Consider the following 27,528-nt stretch of genomic DNA (forward strand, 5'->3'; position numbering starts at 1 on the left):
TGGCTGGGGGCTTGGCAATCCTAAGTATGAAGTTCTTTTGGATCTAGAATTTGTAGTCTTAAATTTTCTCCAGTTATTTTTAGTATATAGAAAAACACAGACATGGTTGTCCTTGTGAAATCAGAACACCGAGAAAGAAACCTGAGGCAGGAAGATTGTGCATTTGAGTGCTGTCTAGGTCTACATAATAGTAGGGTTACATAGAGCTCCCCTATGACCCAGCAATTCCACTACTTAGCATTTTCACAACCACCCAGAAACAATGGCATATCAAATCCACTACCACAATGATGTTCATTGCAGCACTACTTATAGCAAAGATATGGAACCAACCCAGATATCCCTCAGTTGTTGCATGGATCAACTAGATGTGGTATTTATGCAGAATCAAATTCTATGCTGATGTCAGAAAGAATGACATCGCCCCATTTGTAAGAAAAGTGAATGACTTACAAAAAAACATGTTAAGTGAAGTAAGCCAGACTCAAAGGAACGTAGGCTCAACAGTCTCCCTCATTTGTCATAATTAGTAGAAACCTTGGGCTCTCGTAGTAGAGATTTACAATAGAACAAAATCTGGAGACAATAGGCCAAATAGTATGACACTAAATGTAAGGATTTCTAGGAGAAGAAAAAAAAAGCCATATAATGAGTGACTGTTGCCCTGAATGTATTATGTTATCTCTCATCTTTTTTGCCATCCCTTGGTTATCTCATATTGTTACAATATTTCATCTTGTTATCTGATATATTTTATATGTGCTTAATAAGTTATTTGAAATTTGATTAGGGAAGGGGGAAATCAAGATAAGTGGCAGGAGGGTGGGAGGGAGATGGGGACCATGTCATGAGAAAGGGTATCAATGTTTGTGAAGTTATGCACCTTCTATCTGGTGAATATAATGTAACCCTTCTATTAATAACAATAAAAAATTATTTAAAAAAACAATAAATGGAGAGGAGGAAGATGGCGCCGAGACAATGGGGACGCTGCCTAGCTCTCTTTCCCAAAAAGAGAGAACCAGGGAGTCCCACGAATCAATTACTTTAAGTAATCCACAAAAACAAACTCAAGAAGCAATGGAGAAAGACCCAAACCAGAAAAGAAATCTAGATAAACCTCACATCCAACTTTCTCAAAGAATTCGGAACATGAGGATCCCTCCCCCTCCAAGAGCCAAGAAAAGCAGTGGAGGAGGGTGTGGCGGAGGGAGCCAGCCCGGGCAGCGCTGGGCCAGGAAGCCCCAACCCGCAGAATCCAGCATAGGACCGGGTCAGCGAGCCGCAGAAGCAGCGGAACCCATACGTGGAACCAGAACAGCAAGCAGCGGAACCCAGACAAGGAACATAAGTGGTGGCCAAGATCCGAGGGGAGTGAAGGATTCTCCAACACCGTGCAGCACCCACAGAGGAACGCAGAGGCATGAGTATCGCAGCAGATCCCCAAACACAGAGCGGGTGCCAAGCCATAGAGCTTAACTCAGATATCTCCTTCCCGCCTGAGAGGAGCAGGAGCAGGGGGCCAAGGAATTTAGAATCCTGTCCCTTCCCTCAACAGCCCCCTCCCCAGGCCAATGACTGGAGATTGACAGGTGGGCGGCGCAAAGACCCAACACCCCACCAAGGGAGGCGGAGGTGTCCCAGTCCCCACCTGACCACCAGGTTCCTCTCCCAGGCCTGTGACTGGAGAATGACAGGTGGGATATACCAAGACCCAGCACCCCACCAGGGGAGGCAGGGATGTCCCAGCTCCCACCCGCCCACCTGGTTCCTCTCCCAGGCCACTGGGTCTGGAGAGTGGGGAGCTCTGCGTCCCTGTCTTACAACGGCGGGTGTGGTGTACGGGACAATAAGAGCCAGCATCTGTCCCCCTCAAATCTTGACACGGGCATTCTCCAGCTGGGAATCCTGAGCAAGACAGCACTGAGGGACCCCCCACAGTCACAGACACTCTGACAAAGCAGCAGGGAACTGAAGGGCTGACCAGCAGCCAAGCTTGCCTTCAGAGAATCAGAAAGGCGCGGCTCCACCCTTGGAGCTCACATCCTCAGCTGGGCCCCGCCCCTGGGAACAGAGCAGACAGCTGCAGGTCCTGCTGAGAGACCCTGGAAACTCCCAAACCCCAGACCCTTGGCCAGGGGCCTGCCCCTAGAAGCAGCACAGAAAAATCAATCATCCGCCCAGCACGCTGAGACTGAAGCTCGCACATCTATCCCACAGCCCACTGTGAGGCCACTGGCTGGGCTGAGAGCTAGTCATACAGCAGAACACAGCCTCTGGGAATCGGCCAAACACCTACAAAAACTGCAAACTCTGACATAGTCAGCAGAGGAATTAATATGGCTGAGAACCACAGGTATTCACATATTCTCAGAACCACGGTCCCAATCCAAGCAAAGACCACTACCTACTGACTACAGAGTGAACTACAACAACAGTTCTTGATGCCGAGGGGAGCTCAAGGAAGAATCACGACATACATAAATAATCAAAGTCCCACGCAAAGCCCAAAAGATAACAAGAGCGAAGGGACGAGAGAGATGACACCATCCCAAGAAATGACACGTGAAGAGACACGAAATATGACCCTATTCAAGGAGATGATTGTGAACATGACTAAAGAGATTAAAACAGAATTCCAAAAACAATTCCAGGAACATAAGCAGGAAATCTCCAAAGAGCTCATCAAATTCAAAAGAGAAATGGAAGAAAAGATTAATACCCTCAGAGCAGACATGATCAGCTCAGTGTCCACACTTCAAAGCAAAAATGGAGGCATTAAGCAGCAGATTGACGGAGATGGATAATAGAACATCAGAAACGGAAGACAAAACACAAGAGCTGGAACAGAGAATCGCCACCTTGGAAAAATCAGTCAGAATCTACCAGAGCGAGCTCCAGGAACTCGCAGATACAGCAAAGAATTCTAATCTTCGTATAATAGGGATTGAGGAGGGGGCCGAATTCCTGGACAAAGGTATGCAACCTTTATTCACCAAAATCATAGCAGAGAGCTTCCCCAACATTTAAAGGGAAAATACTCACATTATTGAAGGTTTTAGGACCCCAAGCAGGCAAGATCCTAGAAGGAACTCACCTAGACATATCATAGTGAAGACATTAGACCAGAATACCAAGGAATTGATCTTAAATGCTGCAAAAAACAAAGAAGGAGCTATATGATAATGGGAAGAACATTTGACTTACAGCAGATCTCTCCATGCAAACCCTAAATGCAAGAAAAGCTTGGAAAAACATCACTGATGTCCTGAAGACCAACAACTGCCAACCCAGACTGATATATCCAGCAAAACTAGCATTTATATTTGAGGGAGAAACAAGAATATTTCACTCCAAAGAGAAGCTTTTTGAATACGTGCACACTAAACCAGCGTTACAATGAATATTAATTAATTGAGAACAAATTGTAGAACATCAAGAACCCCCATCAAGAAGCAAACATCTATAATTCACTAAACACAAAAGGGGAAAAAAGAGAAAGAACTTAGAAATAAAAATAAATAACAACAATGGACACTGACCACTTCTCCATAATCTCCCTAAATATGAAAGGGCTGAATAATCCAATCAAAAAACACTGAGCAGCAGACTGGATTAAGAAACACCACTCATCCATATGTTGCCTCCAAGAGACACACCTCACTGCCAAAGACAGAAAAAATTCTAAGTGAAAGGCTGGAAACCAATTTTCCACTCCAATGCACCATGCAAAAAAGCAGGAGTAGCAATCTTAATCTCCAATAAAATTAACTTCTCAGTAAAATCAGTACATAAAGACAGAGATGGCCATTATATATTAGTAAAGGGTACAATCCATGCCCATAATATTACAGTTATAAACATCTACTCCCCCAACACGGGAGCACCCAAAGTCCTATTATCAGCCAGTCCCCCGACATCTCCCTAAATATCTTCAATCCAATATTAGCCCAGTTGAAAAATTTCTTTTATTGCCCTATTCATGGTCCACTGTGAGGATTGCGCCTGAGGTTTACAGAAACTTGAAGCATGGGACAATCTTTTCATCTGTACTTCATGGACATGACCCAACAGAGAATCAACGCAAGCAAGTGTGTAATGAGTGTACCACACTATTCATACAAGCATGCTTTCTGCAAACTTCCTGGTGATTTATAATTTTCCTTCTTGTCTCGAAGATACAGTGAAATGTCTTAACTAAAGAGCCAAACATCTGCAAGTACTCTTTCTTCATAATGAAGACAGGCAAGCAAGAGGGATCCTGTTAGAGGAGTTGAAGGAATAGCAGTAGTGAAGAATGTAAATTATTACATTGTTCCACTGAAGCTCACAGGGATCTTACCTAAATCTCTTTCTGTTTTCCTATAGTCTGCCTTGGTATCTAATAGATTATGACTGAACACATGATTTCTATGGAAACAGTGGTAGATGGTTAGATGAGAAAAACAGTGTGAATCTAACTTTCTTTTTGTCTATTGTCATAGAAAATTAAATACTGGAAAGTGGTTTGTGAAAGACCTTTTTAGGCCCCCAGTGAGAACATGGGCCTCTGTCTCATTTCTCTCTGACATCCAGGAAGAGAACAGGCTGAGTTCTGTAGACAGAGGTTCAAAGCCAGCATGGGCAGCGAAACCTGTGAGCTCTCACCTCCAATTAGCTACCAGGAGTTTCTTTCTCAAGGACTTGAACTTTCCTTTGGGCAGGAAAGCCTCAAGGACTGTACCCAGGCATAGAGTCAAAATTCCAGGATGCATACAAACACACACACACAGAGAGAGAGAGAGAGAGAGAGAGAGAGAGAGAGAGAGAGAGAGAGAGAGAGAGAGAGAGAGAGAGAGAGAGAGAGAGAGAGAGAGAGAGAGAGAAGTTAGAAAACAAAGGCCAGGCTGCAGAAATCTCCTGGGAGCTTGCAGGCACATTGGATGAAAATGCAGTTCACAGATTTAAAAAAATCATTGCTCTAAATTATCCTGCAAAAGAATAAACTGTATATCCTATGATCAGTAAACACTGCCTATAATGTTCTAGGATGATTGCGTTTGTCACAACTGAACAGTGTGGAACAGAATGTTGGTATCAACTATGCACATTTGAGTTCAAATAATTGTGGAATTCTGACTTCTTCATTATATTTTGCTCTCTCTTTATATTGAAGGTCTCCAATTAATGCAGAGCTGTGCAATCTAACACACATCTCAGAAATTTTATCTCCTGGGACTCTCAGATGACCTTGAGCTACAAACTCATGCTCTTTGGACTCTTTCTCTCCATGTACCTGATCACTGTGCTTGGAAATCTGCTCATCATCCTGGCTTCACCTCTGATCCACACCTCCACACCCCCATGTACTTCTTCCTCTCCAACCTGTCCTTAGCTAACATTGGCTTCATCTCCACCACCATCCCCAAGATGCTGGTGGACATCCAGACTCACGGCAGAACCATCTCCTATGCTGGCTGCCTCACCCAGAAGTCTATTTCTCTCATTTTTGGTTGTATGGATCTTTTGCTTCTTAGCGTGATGGCCTATGACCACTTTGTGGCCATCTGTCATCCCCAGAATTACCCTCTCACCATGAACCCTCCTCTATGTGTCTCCTTGGTTCTGCTGTCATTTGTCAACAGCTTCTTGGACGGCCAGATGCACGTTTGGATGGCTTTACAGATGACCAATTTCAAGGAAGTGGAAATCCTAAGTTTCTTCTGTGACTCTTCTCAAGTCCTGGATCTTTCCTGTAAGCACACACTCACTGATGATTTATTTAAGTACATTTTTGTTACCATTTTCATTTTCTTTCCTATCTTTTGGATCCCGTTCTCTTACTACAAGATTATTTCTTCTAAGCTGAGGATATCATCTTCAAGTGGGAAGTACAAAGACTTCTCCACTTGTGGCTCTCACCTGTCTGTGGTCTGCTTATTGTTTGGGACAGCATTGGAGGTCTATTTTGCATCAGCTCTGTCACATTCTCCCAGTGTCATCGCTGTATCCTCAGCAATGTACACAGTGGTCACTCTTCTCCTGAACCCCTTCAACTACAGTCTGAGGAACAGGGTCCTCCAAAGTGCCCTAAACAGGTTGTTCAAACCAGGAGCTGTGTTGCAGAAGCAACAAACTTGAGTATTAATTCCAATGAATTCTACCAGTCTGTATACCTGATTACACTAGTTTCATTAGTACAATCCATTATTAGAAAGGAATATATCAGGATAAATTCCTGATGGAGGTATGTATCTTTTTAATGTTTAAAATGTTACTTTGCAAAGAATGATGAATGTCTGCAGATGGTGGGCCAAGCAAAGAATTTAGCAAAGAGTGAATGGCAAAGTTTGTAATATGTAAAATTTACTTCAATAAAATTGGACAGAAATAGACCTTTTTGTTTTTCTTTTTTTCAGCGTTTAAAATCATTTATTCAAGATGCATAGTTATGCAGCAGAAAAGACAAAACTGAACCCAGATATCCAGATTCTAATGCACATGATTATCACTAACTAGCACTGAGTAACAAAGTCCTCAGAAGTACATAACAACACAATTATCAGTAGAAAACAAGGGATATGGAACCCTTTTGCAATAATAAATATTTCAGCTGAATGCTAATTCTTAGCTTTATGAAAAGTTCTATATTAATAGACATAAAATTGAGGTACTAATCAAATGATATAATGCAAGAAATTTGCAACATATTTTCAGATAATACTATAAAATGCACTTAAATGAATTATCAATTCATGAGCTTTATTAGAGTTTTGAAAAATAGTGACTACAAAACTACTGTCATTGTCTCCATCAGTTAGTTATCTTGTTTTCCATCCTTCAGTCTGTCTTTTGTCTGAACATTGTGAAATGTCTCAAGACATGCACTAATTGAAAATATTTGTGTGAGCCAGATATCCTGCCTCCTGCCCTCAGATTTTGAGTTATTTTAGACTTATAATTTAGTCCCCTAATTGTTTTTTGTGATGCATTTTGTTATTTTGAAGGTGATATGTAGATGGGTTACCATAATATAATTCAAGTAAAGCGTGCATTTCATTCTGGACAGTGTAATTCCTTCCTTCCCTTTTTTTCCATAATATCGTTCAAAGAAAATATTGTTTCCTAGTGAAATTACGTGAGGATACACAAACCTAAAGTACTGGCGCCTACATTTTTTTCTAGGATGCTTGATTTTCTGGGTACATGAACTCTATGCTTGAGTGAGCTGGAGGAAGCAATGAAAGAGCAATCCATTAACTAATCTACAGGGATGTGAGTGGTTCCTTGGACAGACAGTGGAGTGTTCATCTCTAATTCAATTGAAGAAAAACCAAGAGTAAGGGACATTAGCTTGGTCTTGGCCTTCCAAAACTCAACCAGCCATCGCTAGCCCACACTTTATCCCATCCTTCATCTATCAGCTGCATCCTCACCATGCACTTATCGCGGTCAAGACAGGGATACTCAGGGGGCATCAACTTGTGGATCTGAAATGCAGTGTACAGTCCCCACCTTTGACAGGATGATTCTCTCACTGATGTACCTAACATCCAGTGTTGGTTAATGCACAAATGCAAAGGACTAGCTGGCCTTTCTGTGTCTCTCCAGGCCATGCTGAGCGGCCACTCAAAGTGCAGAGCATCTGATGGGATTGTCTGAGACCACTGCATCCAATGTCAACTGCTTTTTACCTACCTGCTTTATTTTCAACTTGAGAGGTTCCTGCAAGAAACATTTCTGTATATAATTTCCTCCTCAATGTTTTTGCATGGATTTCAATGGCAGTTCCTATGAAGTCTTTACACACTTGTATATGTATGGTACATTGTGGTCCAGATACTTAGGAACATTTTGAAGAACACTTATATCCCCTTAACTCCATTAATGTCCCAAGAGTAATAGGAGATATAGACAATCAAGTCCATAACATACTCAACATTTCCCTATGTGAAAAACCTGATGTACTTGGACACTTCAACTAGGAGATTCGATGTCTACCACCGGAATTACCAGTGATGATGTTTAAGACAAGTAACAATTGTCATGCTTTGACTACATTGCCTTAGTTTTTGTTCTTACTGTTAATAATATTGTTCTTAGGACATCATTATCTCATTGTGACCTAACAAAACTATTTTAAAATCATAGTTTGTGACATCACATTGATGGAATGACATCACTTACCTACAATAACCTTCTAACCTATGTGACATTACATGGCTATTTTGACAGCAGAGAAGCTTTGACCTAATGTCTTGATATTAGCCTAAGATTCAGACATGACAGGCATTGTGACAGCAAAAAATCATCATGATCTCATCAGTATTATGGCATCATTGTGCCATTGTGATGTCAGAAAACTATTTTGACCTTAGAATACCTGTGACATCACTGTCCTATTGTGACATCATAAACCTACTGTGATACCACAGTGCTTCTGGCAATCCATTGATTAAACCTGAGTTAAAAGTATCGGCAGCCCCACACATGGAGATTAAAGAAACCCCATGTATTATTCATAGTCACATGCTCACAATTCACACATATGCACAGACACTCTTTGTATAGGGTTCTAGTTATGAATATGGTCGTACTTATCTTATCCTTACATCTGAACTATGCCCAATTACAATTTCATGGATTGACATGAAACATAATGATAACACCAGTGGGGTTTTCTGTCCAATACCAGAGTTGAAATTCAGGATCTCCTGTTTCTATCCTGTTTTTTCATCTCTTGTTTCCTTATTTGAACTACATCTCCAGCCTGCCTTTTTACTGAATAATTAAAATGGGTTTTCAAACCTTTTTTCTAGCCAGAATAACTTAATTACATTCACAGGACAGCTAGAAAATCCTGAAGACAGAAGAGGAAAATGCAAGTGACATAAGAAGCAAGTAAAAGTACACCTATATCATTGACATATATTCAAAAGAAGTGGTTTGGCTTAGCTCTGATATTAAGCCAGACCTCTCCTTTAACAAGCACTACATCCTAGCCTTTGGGGTGGCTCTAGTCAGTAATCCTAGCTAATCACGGGGCTGAAATCTGTGAATCAAGTTCCAAAACCAGCCTGAGCACAAAAGGACTTGAGCCTCTTCTCTCCAATTTACCTCTAGAAAATGGCACGTGGGGCTTTGGCCAATGGTGGGCAGTGGCCTTGATCTGAACAGCTCAGGGACAGCGCTCAGGTTGAGTTCACCACCTTGATCAACAAAGAAATATATCCCTGTGCCAAGGAGGCCTAGTGTATCTCCTAATCCTTCTTGTAAAGTTTTCAGTTTGTTGGCTTTTACCTCGAGGTATTTGATCCATTTGGAGTTAATTCTAGTGCAGGGGGTGGGGGGAGGGAAATGGGGGCCAAGACATAAGAAAGGGTATCAATATATGTGAATTAATGTACCTTCTATCTGGCAAATATAATGTAATCCTTCAATTAATTACAATAAAAATATATGAAAAAAGAAATAAATCCCTGGAGCCTATGTATAAAATAGCTAAAAACAAAAGAGCTGGATTACAGCATTTCCCAAGAAATGAGAAAGCCATGAATTCAAACACCAGGGCTACTAAAAGTATAATAATATGTTTCTCTCCACTTTTATTGAGGTAAATATCTATGATGGAAACTTCACATCTCAAACATTGCGAAATTCAGTTGGACTGTCATCTCCAGACATGCATTAAAGCAATTGGATCCTTCCTCATGAATATCCTTGACATAGCCAGCAATTTTGTCTAGTACTCCTGTGTCATCAATTATACTAATGAAACTAGACAAATACAAAGAATGCGTACAGACAGGTAGGATTTACAGGAATTTGGATTAAATCTTTTTCCTCTGCACAACCATATTACAGATGGATTTTCTACCTCCTGGTGTCAGCTCCTAGTTTGAACAACCTGATCACGACACTTTTGAGGTACTTGTTCCTCAGAATGTAGATGAAGGGGTACTGGAAAGGAGTGACCACTGAATACATCACTGAGGACACAGCACTGCCCCTGGGAGAATGTGACACAGCTGACCCAATATAAAACCCAATGCTGTCCCAAAGAATAAACACACCACTGACAGGAGAGAGCCACAGGTGGAGAAGGCTTTGCACTTCCCTCCTGATGATGGAATTCTCAGCACCAAAGAAATAATTTTATAGTAAGAGAAAAGGATTCCAAAGATTGGAGGAAATCCATATATGGTAGCAAGAACATATTTGAAGATACCATTTGTGAGTGTGTCTTTACAGGAAAGATCCAGGACTTGAGAAGGGTCACAGAAGAAACTTGGGATTTCCAGTTCCTTGAAATCAGTCATCTGTAATGCCATCCACACATACAGCTGTCCATCCAAGAAGCTGGCGACTAATGACAGCAGAACCAAGGAGACACAGAGATGAGGGTTCATGATGGAGGGTAATTCAGGGGGTGACAGATGGCCACAAAGTAGGCCATGACAGTAAGAAACATAATGTTCATACAGCAAAAAAAGATGAGGAGGCACATCTGTGTGAGGCAGCCTGCATAGGATATGGCTCTGCTGTGATCTGGAGGTTTAGCAGCATCTTGGGCATGGTGATAGAGATGAAGCAGATGTCATTCGAAGCAGATGTCATCCAAGGAGAGGATGGAGAGGAAGAAGTACATGGGGGTGTGAAGGTGGGGGTCAGATCTGATGGCCAGGATGATCAGCAGATTTTCCAGGACAGTGATCAGGTACATGGACAGTAATCAGGTACAAAGGACATGGGTTGTAATTTTGGATCCTCTGAGATTCTCAGGAGAAGGAAATCTGTAACTTGGGTTAGATTGTGTGCTTTATCACCTGGATATCTGCTCAAGAACAAAAACATCTTGATAGAAAGCAAAACACATATGCAGGAATTGTCAGCTCTAAATATTTGAAACTCAAGTATTAAAAAGTTTGGATCATGCACCATGTGTGCAGTACAGTATACTAGTGAGTTTTTGTGAATTTTGGCAATCTCTTACTTCTAGAATCTTCTCTCTCTGGTAGGCTTTGTTCCTCAGGCTTTTTTCTACATGTGTGTCCAGTGACACACAGCTGTGTTGGAAAGCCAAGAACATAAAGGCTGTCTTGACCAAGATCACCTGACAGTACCTCCCACTCTTGTGCAGTGTGGGGGGGAACAGATTCCAGGGCAGAGTTTTACATGTTTATGATGCATGTCTCTGTCTGCGTGCCTACTTTTGGAGCCAGTACCCCGTCCAAGGCTCTAGGAAGCCCATCCACTGAGAGGGTGGGAGAGTGGGATTTTATGTGTAGATTGAGATTCTGGGTTATAAACTGGGCTGGAGGTTTTCAGGAAGAGCCAGCAGTAGCACAAGGCACTATAGCAATATTGATTTAGCAGAACAAAGCAGGTTCCCATCCATTAGTGCAGTGAATATTTTTGGCCCAGTGAAAAGAAAATCCAGTCCCAAGAACATCCTTATTCTTCTCTACTATGACAACAGGCAGGCATGAATCTACTTCTGTTTCCTCTTCACTTACCTTTTCTGGTATTATGGTAATTGTAGGGAAATGGTATAGCCATATGTGGTACTGGTTGAAATGTGTCAGGCTCAGAGAAACAAAGGACATTTCTCCTTCTCTAAAACATGGAAATTAGATCTCAATTATCATGATGCATGAATACATATAGGGTCATGTGCATCAATGTACACACAAATTGAGTAAAATATGGCAGGAAAGATTCTGATGGAACAACTCCTCTCATCAAGTAAGCTGTAGTTTAACTAAATGAATAAGAGGAAGCTGAAACAGCTTGTTCCGTAAAAATATACACTGTTTCAGGTGCAGGTGGCTCACATTTCTAATCCTAACTATTCCAGAAGCTGAGGTCTGAGATTCACAGGTGGAAGCCAGACTGTCGCAGGGAATTCTGAGAAACTCTTGTTTTCAATTAACTAGCAAAAATCAGGATGTTAGGAGTTGGTGGTAGGATGTAAAAATCTTTTCCTTGATCTGCTCTAAGGGAATATATCTCCCTTTTTAGGTTTACAATACCTAAGTATTAAAGTTATACTTCTAGAGTGGTCTTCGTTTAAGTCGTTTATTTTCAATTAAGCCTGCTATGGGTATTAAGACTAGGAGAATAGAGAAATATAAGATTGAAGCTGTTTGACCAATAATGATGAACGGAGGTTCTAATGGTTGTCCTTCACTTCATGTAAATAGAAGCAGGTCTGATACTAAGATTCAGAATAGGGATTGGCTGAATGGACGAAATACTAGGCTTCGTTGATTAGATGTATGTAGATATGGTAGTAGGGCTAGAACTAGGATTGATCGGCTAGGGCTACTACACCCCCTAGTTTATTGGGAATAGATCGTAAAATAGCATATGCAAATAGAAAATATCTTTCGGGTTTAATATGTGGTGGGGTATTAAGTGAATTAGCAGGTATATAATTATCTGGATCTCCTAGTTTATCTGGGAAGAATAAAATCAGGATTAAAAATAATATAATGAGTAGGATTACTCCTAGAAAAATCTTTGGCGGTATAGTATGGATGGAATGGAATCTTATCACGGTCTGAGGGGATTCCTAGAGGGTTGTTAGATCCTGTATCATGGAGAAATAGAAGATGAACTATAGCTAAAGCTGCGATAATAAATGGTAAGGTAAAGTGAAACGCGAAAAATCGTGTGAGATTGCTTTGTCTACTGAAAAACCACCTCAAATTCATTCTACTAGGTCTTGTCCAGTGTAAGGAATAGCTGATAAGAGATTTGTAATAACGGTAGCACCTCAAAATGATATTTGACCTCAGGGTAAAACGTATCCTACAAAGGCTGTAAATATCGTTAAGAATAGGAGCAAGATGCCAATATTTCATGTTTCCTCATAAAGATAAGATCCGTAGTAAATTCCACATCCAATATAAATGTACAAACAAATAAAAAAGAGGGAGGCTCCATTAGCATGTATATATTGGATTAGTCAGCAGTAATTTACATCTCGGTAAATATGTGTTACTGATGAAAAAGCTGTAAGAGTATCTAATGTGTAATGTATGGCTAAGAATAGACCAGGTGAGATTTGCAGAATTAGGCATATCCCCAGTAAAGATCCAAAGTTTCATCAACCTGAAATATTGGGTGGAGCAGGCAGGTCAATAAAAGCGTGATTGACAATTTTTAATAATGGGTGTGATTTGTGTATAATTGTCATTAGTTTCTATAGTTGAATAAACAACAGTGATTTTTTATGTCATTAGTCGTGGCTAATATCCATGTAGAAATTATGAATTATTTGAATAATTTTCTTTTAATAGCCATAGTCCTTGGGTTTGTTGTGGTGGTGGCTAAGCCATCACCAATTTATGCGGGGTTTGGGTTAATTATTAGTGGGGGTGCTGGGTGTGGAATTGTTTTATATCATGGATGCTCTTATATACAACTCATAATATTTCTAATTTACTTACGTTGAATACTTGTAGTTTTTGGTTATACAACTGCTTTAGCCACAGAAGAGTACCCTGAGGTTTGAGGTTCTAATATCTGATTATGATTCTTATTATTTTCTGGCATTATTTTAGAGATTATTTTAATTGCTTTGTTTATGGATGCTGGGGAGTTAGAATTATTGTCAGCTCCTATTTTAGAATTAGATTTACTGGGTTATGAGGGTGAAGAGATCTTGGTAGTCCGTGAGGATTCTATCGGGGTAGGTAGTATGTATAGCTTAGGAAATTGATTTATGATTATTTCAGCCTGATCCCCGCTTGTAGGAGTTTTTATTATTATTGAAATTACTCGTGGGGCTAGACAATCAATATCATTAAGATAATTATAGATAATATGAAAGATATAAAATATAATTTAACTAGCCCCTTCAGATTTGAAGTTATTGGAGATACCATACTCTGTGTAAATTCAATATTTTTAGGTAACACTTTTTCAAGTCACATGTAATACAACAATGAAGTTGCAATTTTTTATTAAATTTTAGTGTTTTTATTGTTAGGAGTTGATGCATAATCAGTGGAAAATAACCTAAGATGATTGAGAAATTAAATTTATAGTTGTTAGGGTATACTTTTATATATTGAGTCATTAAATTAAGTTCTATGGCTACTATGGCTCCTATAATTGTTACTAATATAGCTGTTAATTTAATTATAATAGGTATAGTCATATTTTGTGTATTTATTGGTGGAATATAACTTGATATGAAAAAACCTGCAAAGATACTTCCTAATAATAAACGTTGGATTGGAAAGGTGAGTTCTTTATTATTTTTATTTCTATATACTATAGTTATTGATCGTGGTGGGTTGGATAGGACAAAGTAAACTAGTCGTGTACTGTAAGCTGCTGTTAATGATGTGGCAATTAGTGTTGTTGTTAGGGCTCATGAGTTGACATAAGAAGTATTTATTGATTCAAAGATTAGGTCCTTAGAGTAGAAGCCAGATAGAAAAGGTATTCCTGTAAGGGCTAGATTTCGGATTATTATAGCTGAAAAAGTAATAGGTATTGATTTAGAGATACTTCCTATTTTGCGAATATCTTGCTCATCGTTAAGATTATGGATAATGGACCCAGCGCATATAAATAATATTGCTTTAAAAAAGGCGTGGGTACAAATATGAAAGAATGCTAGATAGGGTTGATTAATTCCTAATGTTACTATTATTAAGCCTAATTGATTGGAGGTTGAAAAAGCGATAATTTTTTTAATATCGTTTTGTGTGAGTGCACAGATAGCTGTAAATAAGGTTGTTATTGCTCCAATACATATTATACTTGATAGTATTATGGGGTTATTAGATAATAAGAGATGCAATCGAATTAGTAAGAAAATTCCTGCTACAACTAGAGTGCTTGAGTGTAATAATGCTGATACAGGAGTGGGTCCATCTATAGCAGCCGGTAGTCAAGGATGTAGTCCAAATTGAGCCGATTTTCCAATAGCAGCAAGAATTAATCCTATTAAGGGTAGATTTGATGTCAATTTTAAAGAAAGAATTTGTTAAAATTCTCAAGAGTTAAAATTTTTGTAAAATCATGCTATAGCAACTACGAGTCCTACATCTCCGATATGATTATAGATAATAGCTTGTAAGGCTGCTGTATTTGCATCTGTTCTCCATATCATCACCGAATGAGTAAAAAGGATATAATCCCTACTCCCTCCCATCTGATAAATAACTGGAACATGTTGTTTGCGGTTACTAGAATCAGTATAGCGATTAGAAATAGACTAAGGTAGCTTATGAATCGATTAAGATAGGGATCGTGTTTTATATATCAAGATGAAAATTCTATGATTGATCATGAGACATATAAGGCTACAGGTATAAATATAATTGAGTAGAAGTCTAATTTAAAGCTTATTGTGATGTTAATAGTATGAATCGTAATCCAGTGTCAGTTTAAAATAATAATCTCTTTATTAAGATTCAAGTAAATGATTATTGGAATAATGCTTATGATAAATGCCCATTTTACAGTTAATATATTATGAGTACTTAAGTTTTTATTATACATGGTATTTGATATTAATGGTTTTAAAAGAATAATAAGAATAGACATGAAAGAGAAAATTATTAGATGTATTACTTTTGTTTAGAGTTGCACCAATTTTTTGGTTCCTAAGACCAACGGATTACTATTTATTCTATAAAAGTAAAAAAGCCATATTTTTATATATGGGGCATAAGAATTAGCAGTTCTTAGCAATTACGTTTTCGGGTAACTAAAAGGGTTTAATCTTTATCTCTAGATTCACAATCTAGTGTTTTTATAAACTATAATTACAAAATGAGGGCCAAAAATTAGTTATGGTTTTAGTGTTAATAGAGCAATAGGGAGTAAATGTAATAAAATTAGGGAGTGTTCTCGAGTGTGGGTAGGCTTTAAGTTTAGAGGATGAGTTGGAACTTTTCCTCGTTGAGTTGAGATTAGTATATATAATGTATAAGCTGCTGTAATTAGTATATTTAATCCTGTTAATAGAATGGTTGTAGTGGCTCATTTAAAAGTTGAAAAATAATAAACAGTTCTCCAATTAAGTTAATGGTTGGGGGTAAGGCTAGATTGGTTAATGAGATTAAAAATCATCATATAGCTATTAGGGGTAGAATTGATTGTAGGCCTCATGTTAATAGTATTGTTGAGCTATGAACTCGTTCGTAATTACTGTTGGCTAAGCAGAATAAGGCTGATGATGTTAGCCCATGAGAGACTATTATAGCTGTGGCATCTATATAACTTCAGGGGGTTTGGATTATAATAGCTAGGATAACTAAAGCTATGTGGCTAACTGATGAGTAAGCAATTAGTGATTTAAGGTCTGTTTGCCTAGGCAAACTGAGCTAGTTATTAGTATACCTCAAAGAGATAATAAGATAAATGGAGAGATAATCTTTTCTGAGTTTGGCTTGATAAATAATGATATTCGTATTATTCCATAGCTATCTAATTTTAGAAGAATTGCAGCAAGTACTATAGAACCTGCAATTGGGGCTTCAACATGGGGTTTAGGGAGTCACAAATGTGGACCATATAATGGTATTTTTACTATGAATGCTATTATACATGCTAGTCACAGTACATTGTTTGTTCATGTGGGTATATCAATTTTAGGTATATGTTGTAGTGAACATATGTTTAAGGTTCCTGTAGATTTGTATAGGTAAATTAGAGCAAATTAAGAGTGGAATAGAGCCCAGTAGAGTGTAGAATAAAAAGTATGAGCCTGCTTTTAGTCGTTTTGTCTGATTCCCTCATCGTGTAATAATACTTATGGTTGGAATTAAGGTAGCTTCAAATAGGATATAAAATAGGATCAGCTCTGTAGCTGAGAAAGTCATGATCAGCAGTGTTTGTAGAATAATTAAAAGTGAGATATATGTCTTTTTTCATAATGGGGATTCTTTGGCTAAGTGGTTTTGACTTGCTATAAGTATTAGGGGAGTTAATCAAGAAGTGAGAATTAGTAGAGGTATGGATAGAAGGTCAGAAAAAAAACAAGATGGAGAAGTGTACGCTAGAATATGGGGAGACAAGATTAATAATAGAGGCTAAGGAGATCATAAAACTATGGGTTGTTGAATAGATTCAGATTATCTTGTTAGATAATCAGGTTATTGGAATAATTATAATTAGTGGGAAAATGATCTTTAGCATTGTAGTGGGTTTAAGTTTTGTACATAATCTGATACATAGCTTGTGGAGCTTTTAACTAGTAGGGAGAGACCAGTTACTGCTTCACATGCTCCTAGAACTAATAAAATAATTGGAAATATAAATGAATAAATGTGGTGGTTTATTGCCATAGATACACTTATTATAAGGTATAAGGATAATATTATTCCTTCTAAACATAGAAGAGAGGATATTAGATGGGATCAGAAAATTATTATTCCGATTAAAGAGATAAAGAATACTAGGTAAAGGTTTAATATTGCGGGGGTCATATGATGGTTATGAATTAAATCATAATCTAATGAGTCAAAATCAGTCATTTTTGTTAAACTAACCACCATTATTCATCTCACTCTAGGCCTTTGTTACTTCATTCATATGCTAACCCTAGGGCTAGAATAGTAATTAATACTAGTGATAGGAATGTTATTGATTGAGTGTTTTGATATTGAGAAGCTCAAGGAAGCGGTAGCGGTAAGGCAATTTCTAGATCGAAAAGGAGGAAAGTGATAGCTACTAAAAAAATTTCATAGAGAAAGGAAGATGTGCAGAATTTATAGAATCAAACCCACATTCATATGGGTGTACTTTCTCTGAGTAAATGTTTATTTGTGGAATTCAGAAAGCAATTATGGTTAAGTCTATTGAGAGGCTAAAATTTAATGTTAAGGATATCGCTAAGTTAATTACTTTTTTGGGTTAATAACCAAATCCATTTGATTGGAAGTCAAATGTACTTATATACTAAAAAAGTAGGATCCTCATCAATAGATTGATACATACAGGAACAATCAGACTACATCCAAAAAGTGTCAGTATCAAGCAGCATCCTCAAATCCAAATGGTGAGTTGATGTAAAATGGTATTTGAGTTCACATAATAAGCATACAAACAAGAAGGTAGTTCCAATTATAACGTGTAGTCCGTGGAAGCCTGTAGCTATAAAAAAAAGTGGATCCATATATACCGTCAGCAATGGTAAAAGAAGTTTCTAAATATTCTGATCCTTGTAGAATGGTAAAGTAAAGTCCTAATGCGATTGTAATAGTTAGTGCTTGAATTATATTATTTTGGTTACCTTCTATAAGGCTATGATGAGCTCATGTAATTGACACTCCTGATGCTAGTAGTACAGATGTATTTAATAGAGGAACATCTAAAGGATTTAGTGTAATAATACCTGTAGGTGGCCAGCAACCCCACCCCAGTTCAGGTGTTGGTGCTAAGCTAGAATGGTAAAAAGCTCAGAAAAAACCTGCAAAAAAGAATACTTCTGAAATAATGAATAAAACTATTCCATAACTAAGCCTTTTTGTACTACAGGTGTGTCATGACCTTGATATGTCCCTTCTCAAATAATGTCTCATCACCATTGGTATATTGTTAAAGTATTAATAGTTAGTCCAATAATTAGTAAAGTATAGGAATTAAAATGGAATCATATTTCTAGGCTAGATGTTAATAAAAGAGCTGATATTGCTCCTGTTAATGGTCAAGGGCTGGGGTTTACTATATGAAAAGCGTGGGACTGGTGTGTCATTACATATTATCATGTAGCTAAAGGCTTACTAGAAGTGTGAAAACATACACTTGAATTATTGCTACTGCAAATTCAAGAATTGTCAATAGGATTAAGATAATAAAAGTTACTATGGATCCAAGTGATGAAATAGAATAGATTGCTAGTGATGCACCTCCAATTAAATGAATTAATAGATGTCCTGCGGTAATATTAGCTGTGAGTCGAACTGCAAGGACTATTGGTTGAATAAATAGACTAATAGTCTCAATAATAATTAACATAGGGATTAGTAGAATAGGTGTACCTTGGGGCAAGAAATGAGCTAAAGATATTTTTGTTTTGTAACGAAAGCCTAAAATCACAGTACCAGCTCATAATGGGATAGCTATAGTCATGTTTATTGATAACTGTGTTGTTGGAGTAAAAGAGTGAGGCAATAGGCCTAAAAGGTTAGTTGATCCAATAAACATAATATGACCAATTAGTATAAAGACTCAAAAGTATCCTTTTGGGTTGTGCATTAACATTATTTGTTTTGTAATTATTTGTATTAATTATGTTTGTAGGGTAGATAAGCGATTAGAAATTAGTCGGTTTGTTGAGGAATAAAATAATGTTGGTCATATAATAATAAAGATAGCTAATGGTAATCCTATTAGGGTAAGGGTAGCGAAAGAGGCAAATAGATTTTCATTCATTTTGTATCTCGAGGGGTTTTGGATTTTGTTGATCCTAAAGATTTAATAGATGGGTTATTATAGAAGTAATTTTTTAAAATTTTTATCTGAAAAAGTGATAAATAGAGTAATTATAGTTCCTAAAATAGTAATGAATCAAGGGGAAGTATCTAGTTGAGGCATATCACTATGGGATTAATAATAACCTCATCTTTAACTTAAAAGGTTAACACTAATTTTAGCTTCATAGTGGTGACTATGACATATTTGATGCTCACGACTTAAAATATTTTAGAGGTATTATTTCTAGGACAATAGGCATAAAGCTGTGATTTGAACCACAGATTTCTGAACATTGACCATAAAATAGTCCTGGTCGTGAAGAAGTTAAGTTAAGTTAAGTTAAGTTAAGTTAAGGTAGCTTGGTTGAGCCGCCCTGGGGTCGCATCAGTTTTTAAGCCAAGTGATGCTACTGCTCACAAGTGAAGCACATCTTCTGATGAGATTAATATTCGAATAGGTAATTCTATTAGTAGAACTACCCGGTTATCTACTTCTAGTAATCATAAATCTCCCGGCTTCAAGTCCGAGGTAGCAATTATATATGAGTCATATATTAAATCTTCATAATCGGTATATTCATAACTCCAATACCACTGATGTCCTATAGTTTTTACAGTTAAATAGGGGTCATTAATCTCATCTAATATATATAGGATACGTAATGAAGATAATGCAATTATAATTAGAATAATGGCGGGTAATACTGTTCAGATTGTTTCTACTTCTTGGGCGTCTATTGTCCTGGTATGTGTTAGCTTTGTAGTTAATATAAGGGAGATAACATACAAGACTAATGTACTAATAAGAAATACGATTATGAGAGTATGATCGTGAAAATCAGTTATCTTCTCTATGATAGGTGAAGTAGCATCTGGAAGTCCTAGTTGTATTGGGTATGCCATAAAGATACACAGGGAATTAACCTGTAATTCAACTTCGACAATGTTATGTAATAATTTTACTAGTATCTAATAGAGAAAGACATATAGGTTGCATTTAGCTGGCGGGAAACTAGTTTTAGGGGGTCCAATTCCTTCCTTTCTTATTTAAGATAATTTAATGAAGACAGGCTCTTCAAATGTGTGAAAAGGTGGGGGACACACATGGATTCTTTCTACATTAGTAGCTGTAAGTTCTACTGATTTAACTACTCGTTTAGAAGCTAGTCCTTCTCAGATTATGAAGATATTAAGAACAGAGGCCAGGCCCAAAATATTGGTCTACTGATAGAGTGCAGGGTGAGAATTCATACAGACCCACACAAAATTGTTGATGGGGGGGTCGCATTTAGGGACTTTTTAATTCTTTTTCTTTGGCAGTCTTGATACTGGAAATAAGGGCCTGAGAAATTTCCTTGAGTTGTTGTTCAAAGCCTATTGCTCTACCACTTGAGGCAGAGCTCTATTTCTAACTTTTCTGTGTATGTACTCCCAAGGAATGGATTTTGTGTGTCTGTGCATCCTGGGCAAGCCTCTACCAGGAGAGTGCTTGAGGAGAGTTTTGTACTTCCCTCCTGATGATGGAATTCTCAGTACCAAAGAAATAATTCTATAGTAAGAGAAAAGGATTCCAAAGATTGGAGGAAATCCATATATGGTAGCAATAATATATTTGAAGATAAGCATTTGTGAGTGTGTCTTTACAGGAAATATCCAGGACTTAAAAAGGGTCACAGAAGAAATTTGTGATTTCCACTTCCTTGAAATGGGTCATCTGTAATGCCATCCACTCGTGCAGCTGTCCTTCCAAGAATCTGGCGACAAATGACAGCAGAACCAAGGAGACACAGAGACGAGATTTCATTCATGTTGCTTGAAGTCAGCGTCTGAGCACTCTCCCTAAGCTTTTTTTTTGGTCAAGGCTAGTACTTTATCACTTGAAGGAGAGTACCACTTCTGGTTTTCTTTGAGTATGGGGAGCCAAGGAATAGAACCAGGGGCTTTGTGCAGGTTCACCAAACACCCTACCAGTAGGACAATGTCTCTGCTTTAGCCTGTTATGTTTAAAGTATATCTTTCAGGGCAAAAGCAAAATTGAATGGAAACAAGGAGGCATTCAAGGAAGGAAGGAAGACAAAGGCAATGACTCCATTTGTACTGGTGCAGGCCGACTTAGGAATTCCATAAATATTTACCTAAGCCGCCAATTGGCAACAATTATCTGGATAAAAACGACTTTAAAGAACTGTGTGCCCTCAACCCAGCTTGTTTTCTACCATACCAGGAGGAACAAGCCAAGATCACAACATATTCTAGCCATGTAGGAAGGAGTTGGGGAGGCGACAGGCCCAGACTCCAAGAGGCAGAGACACCAGTTCTCAGGAAAAAGGCGAATGCACTTTTTGTGAAAGTTTCTTAGCCTGAATATGGTAATGAAAGTACCCATATAATGCTTCCACATTTCTTGGTCTTCTCCTAGTAATTGAGTGTGCTATTAGGCCAATATTTTCACAACAAACTGATAATCCTGTTTTCTTATCATACCTAATTTTCTTCTCAAGTTTCAAGAGTACTGAGTGAACTTGCAATCCAGATATTCAGGAGACTGATATAAGAAGACCATACTTACTTCATGCTTATTTTCTCTTTCAGATTTCAAAGCTGTTCTATAATTTCAAACAAAAGGAATGGCCGCTGCCCTCAGGATAATTGTTGCATAGTTGCTCCCTCAGCAAGGGTCCAGCCTGTGCAGTGCCAACAAGCACCAGGTGGTGATGAAGGCCCTGGGGTGGCATGGATGGCCAAAGCCCTGCAGTGTGGGGATTGGATATTAATATGTACTTAGTGATAGCATTCAAGGAGGGAAATGAAAGGCCAGATGCACAGGTGCTGGTCACCAGGATTGATTATCAAGCAGTATTAGTGGAGAAGACAAGAGGGCACACAACTGTGTTGCTCCAGGGCATGGCCAATGGCAAGAAACTCTGGTTGGATGGCCTCTACAAAGGTGCCCCAAGAGGATTAGCATGTGGTGCCTGGGCAGTTGAGAGGAGGGTGTGGCTGGAAGGCTAGGGAAAGTGCACTTTGGGAAACCCTTAGATGGGCAGCCAGGGATTGGCTGGTGTGAGGGAGGGAGGAACATATAGGGGGAGCTGTCAGAGAATGGTGGGGAAGCTAGAGCAGAATATGAGGAGGGGAATTGGCCAGCTGGCTCATTCTGGACGTTGGCCTCTGGAGGATCCGGACTGCATTTTGCCCACCCATCCCTGCTGTAATTCTTCCCTGCCTTAAGCCAAACATCTGACATTTATCTGTGTTCAAATATGTGTGTGGGGGGGGAGTTTGAGATACTGAAATTTAACTAACCAGTAAAACACCCAGAGCTGGAGATGTGGTTGAAGTGATGGAGTGCTCCCCTGTGCACAAAAACTCAGGGATAGAATCCAAGCTTTGAATTAAGGCATAGTACTGACAGAAAGAAAACAAAAGAAGAAGGAAGAAAGGATAATAATAAATACTGAATTAAGAGAAATTCACATGAACTTATTTTATTAATTCTATGCTCAAGGAAAATGCTCAAGGTCTAGGAGAATTTCTCTTGATGGAAAGAAAATCATTGAGTGTGAATTTGGGAACTTCCAGTGCAACCTGAAATATACAATTTCCAGACTATCGGCCTGAAATGTACATGAAGTTTTTCCTTCATCAAGCTAAATGATGAATAAAAATGATTATCGCTGGTCTGGGTGGTTCACGCCTGTAAACTTAGATATTCAGGAGACTCAGATCTAAGGATCAAGGTTCAAAGCCAACCAGGGCACTAAAGGACCTGAGACTCTTATCTCCAACTAACCTCTACAAAATGGGAAGTGGGGCTTGGCTCAAGAGAGGGGAAGTAGCCTTGAGCTGAAGTGCTCAGGGACAGCGTTCAGGATGAGTTCAAGCCTCATGACTCAGAAAATAAAACACCCTGGTAGTCTATCCTTGATTCCTGTCCCTCTCCACGATTTCCTTGGTTCCCTGTGGGTCTATTCAGTCATCACCACTACTTACTGGGTCAAAACTTGTTGTGAAATCAAGCTTTCCTTTCAGGAATTGATCTGAGTAGAGTGACAGTCACCTCCTGATGGACAAAATATTTCTTGGAAGACCAACAGGTATCAAGCTCCTAAAATGCAGTCAGCCCACAGCAGTGCTGAAAGCATAGGTTGATTACTATTGCCATGGCATCTAGAGATCACAATCAGTCACACTGGGTCCAAGAATTTTCTAATATTAACAGAAGAGGAGACCAGAAAAGAACATGTGATGCTTCTTCTCCATTGACGGAATATCAACAAAGCAATGAATTGATTCTTAGAAAATATTAAGTATATTGACAGACCCTCAGGAAACCTAACCAAAACAATAAGAGAACACAAGCAAATAAACAAAATCACAGATGAGAATGGAAATACGGCACAAATTACCAATATCCAGAGCATCCTAAGGGAATACTTTTTAAAACTTTCTGCCAACAAACTTGAGAATGTAGAAGAGATGGATGAATTTCTAGCCAATATTAACATACCCACACTGAACCTATTTCAGGTACTGAAATGAAATGGCAATGAGATCTCCCAACCAAGAAAAGCCCCAGGCCAGATGGATTCACAGCTGAATATCCTGGGATATGATAAGGACACCTGTTCAGCCATGCTCATCTCTGCATTGTTCACAATAGCCAAGCGGTGGAAACAACCCAGACGCCCTGCCACAGAGGAATGGATAATAAAAATGTGGTAGATAGATACAATTTAAATCTACATAGCCAACAGATAATATAAATCAATAACATTCACTGGATAATGGATGAAATTGGAGCTACTCAGGTTGAGTGAGATAAGTGAAGACCAAAAGAATAAAAGGCTCTTGGTATCCTTAATATGTGGATATTAAATCCAAACAGTACAAGACGGATAACTCAATATTTGCATAACCAATATTAAGGACATGGTATACTTGACATAAATGTAACTCCATAGACAATAGATAATATAGGATGGGATATATACTCTAGAAAAAATGTTGTATTGTATAGATTGATATGGACCTATGACATACAAACAAACCTTCAGCTTAATTTTAATTATATTTTAAAATCTATGTGGGAGTGATTGTATATAGAGAATCCCTTATCGAATATTTGTTAATTAAAAATGACATTTGAAATACGATGTAAAAATCAATGTTAATAAAAATATTTATTAAAGAAGAACAAAAACTAAGAAATTATGTCATGAATTCTTTCCTGTTCTGTTGCAGTGTGATGGAAGTAGATGGTGAAATAATCATTAGAATATTATGCATCAACAAAATAGCAGCAGAGGACTTTTGTCTTCCCTCCTTCCACACCCCTTGTTTCTCTCAGAGAGAGACTCTTTAAAAAGCACAGGGTAGTCACAAGAGTTTGGCAGGGTGGAAGTGTGCTTGACTAGCATACATGAAGACACAGGTACTATTCTTTGGTTTCACATACTAAGAAAAAGCAGGAAGTGGTGCAGGGGCACAAGTGATAGTTCTAGCCTGGAAAAGAAGAAGCTCAGAGAAAGTGGTAGGTACTCAGTTTCAGCCTCCATGGTCTCAAAAAAAAAACACAGACCACCCTAAATTCTGGACAGAAATGATGGATCAGAGATTCGCTAAATACTTACCAATTCAGAAAGTGTCAATACACATCAGGTAATGAAGGACAGTGAGGATTATGCTCCATAAGCCCACACTTCCTTTCAACCTTACAGAAGGTACAAAACCAAGACAAAACACACCCATATCCCCCTGGGGATAAGACGGAGGGGTAAGACACCTGTGGGGCCATCCTACAGCAAGTGAAATGAGGAATGTATTTAAGGATGATTAGTTCTTTTTTTTGGCAGTCCTGTGACCTAACCTCAGGGCCTGAGAACTCCCCTTTGGTTGTTTTTCCAAAGCTGTTGGTATACCACTGAGTCAAAGGACCAATTTTAGCTTTTCTATGTATGTGGTTGCAAAGAATGGAATTCAAGTGTTTGTGAATCCTAGGCAAGCACTCAACCAGTAGAGTGATTGACAGGAGCTTAGATCTCTGGGGTTAATAGGGCCCTGTAACTTTTGCGCGACTTTGAGGAACCATGGATTTCATATCAAAAGTTCCTGAGAATGATTGCAACCTAGAGCCAAAAATCTGCTGCCTTTCCCAATGTCTTGAACCCATTTGATCTTGGCCCTTCCCAGAGTCCCACGGATTAGTCAGTACTTTATTGAATCTGGGAGAGATACACACATAGTTGAAGATAGAAGTAGAACAAAATATTCTGTCTGTGTGTGATTATATCTATCTATCTATCTATCTATCCATCTATCTACATCTCTACATATACACACACAAAGGAATTCTACACAGCTATAGACAAGATAAAATAATGGCATTAACTGGGTAGTGGATGAAATAAGAGGGAATCAGGTTGCGTGAGATAAGTCAAGAACAAAGGAACAACAGGTGCTTAGTAGCCTTAATAGGATAATATAAGATCCAAACAGCACAACAGCAGTGACTCACAATTGGGGTCTCTGTGTGGAAATATTGAGAAGCCACACATATGTGTGTATGTTTCAAACAATATCAGAAGCAATATGGAGGTTCCTGAAAGACTAATTAAGAAGTTTCTATACAGTCTAGCAAGCTAACTCTTGGGCATTTACCAAGTTACTAAAAGCAAACACATATGAAATCTTTCAGCAACACCATATTCATTGCAGAATTACTTATCATAGCTAAGACATGGAGCTAACCCAGATGCCCCTCAGTAGTTGAGGGCATATGTTATATGGGTGTGCATGTGTCTGTGTGTGTGAATGTGAGTGGTGGTGTCTCTCTCTGTATATATATGTATATATATATATATAAATACATACCTATAAATGTATGTTTGTGTATTCCATATACACATATATAACACATATAAAAATGAGCATCTAATTGTAACCAGAAAAAACATTCTAAGGAAATGAAGACCGAGGAAAGTTAGGATAATCAGAGTAGTCCAGGCCCAGGGGAATTTCCCTCATTTTCAATGATTGAATTATATCTCTGATAGAATTCTGACCTGAAGGCACAGAGTGCACAAATGTCTAAGCTGAAGCTTGTCAACTCAGTACCAGAGGATCCTAGGACAATTGTGTATGCTGTGCCTAAATTATCATAGATGGTACAACAGGGTAAATCAGCAGCGAATAGCATCCCCAAATGAGCTATAGTAATGTAATTTTCAGTGTTTAAACTAAACTATTTCGGCTATGTTTTCATTGGAATCATTGCTTGTGGATAGAAGGCATGAGATTAGAAGACTCTGGAGCTTAACTGTTTTGACTTGGTAAAAATTCATTTTCTGTAGCTCAGTCCCTAGAAGCAGGTCTCTTGTAGCTGGTCTCTTGTTTTATAATTAGATGAAGCTGATTTCCTGTTCTATTGCAGTGTGATGGATGTAAAAGTGGAAGTAATCATTATTAGAACAGAATGATTAGTACTGCACCAACGCAACTGGAGGTAATGGCCTTTTGTCTTCCTTCCTTTCTTACTTCTTTCCTTCATTCCTTCCTTATTTCATCCCCTCAACACTACACTTTCTCTCAGAAAGAGACTCTAAAAAGCACAGACTAGGGCCAAATTTTGGCCCAGTGGAAGTATGTTTGACTAGCATACATGAAGATCCGAGTAATAGTCTTTGGTTCCACATACCCAAAAAATGTAGGAAGTGAAGCATGTTCTCAAATGGTTGTCCTAGCCCGGAGAAGAAGAATCTCAAGGAAAGTGGTCAGGCACTGAGTTTAAGCCTCAGGCTTGATAAATAAAAACACAACAAAAACACAAAAACAAACGAATAAAAAAATCCCAGGAGCACCATAAAGTGTGTGGCATCCTGATTGATTAGAGATTCGATAAAAACAATTACCAACAAAGAAAATGCCAACACATATCAGGGGATGAAGTACAGTGAAAAACTGTGCTCCATCCACCCACACTTCCTTTCCACTTAACAGAAGGTAAAACCCAAGACAAAATGCACCATTACCTCCAGGTGATGGGACAGAAGCAGAGACTGTAGGTGTCTGTTTCCCACACCTGTGGGGCCATTCAACAGCAAGCAAA

The sequence above is a fragment of the Megascapheus bottae genome, unplaced genomic scaffold, assembly GCF_031878675.1.
Source record: "Megascapheus bottae isolate mThoBot1 unplaced genomic scaffold, mThoBot2.hap1 HAP1_SCAFFOLD_37, whole genome shotgun sequence".
Lineage (NCBI taxonomy): Eukaryota > Metazoa > Chordata > Mammalia > Rodentia > Geomyidae > Megascapheus > Megascapheus bottae.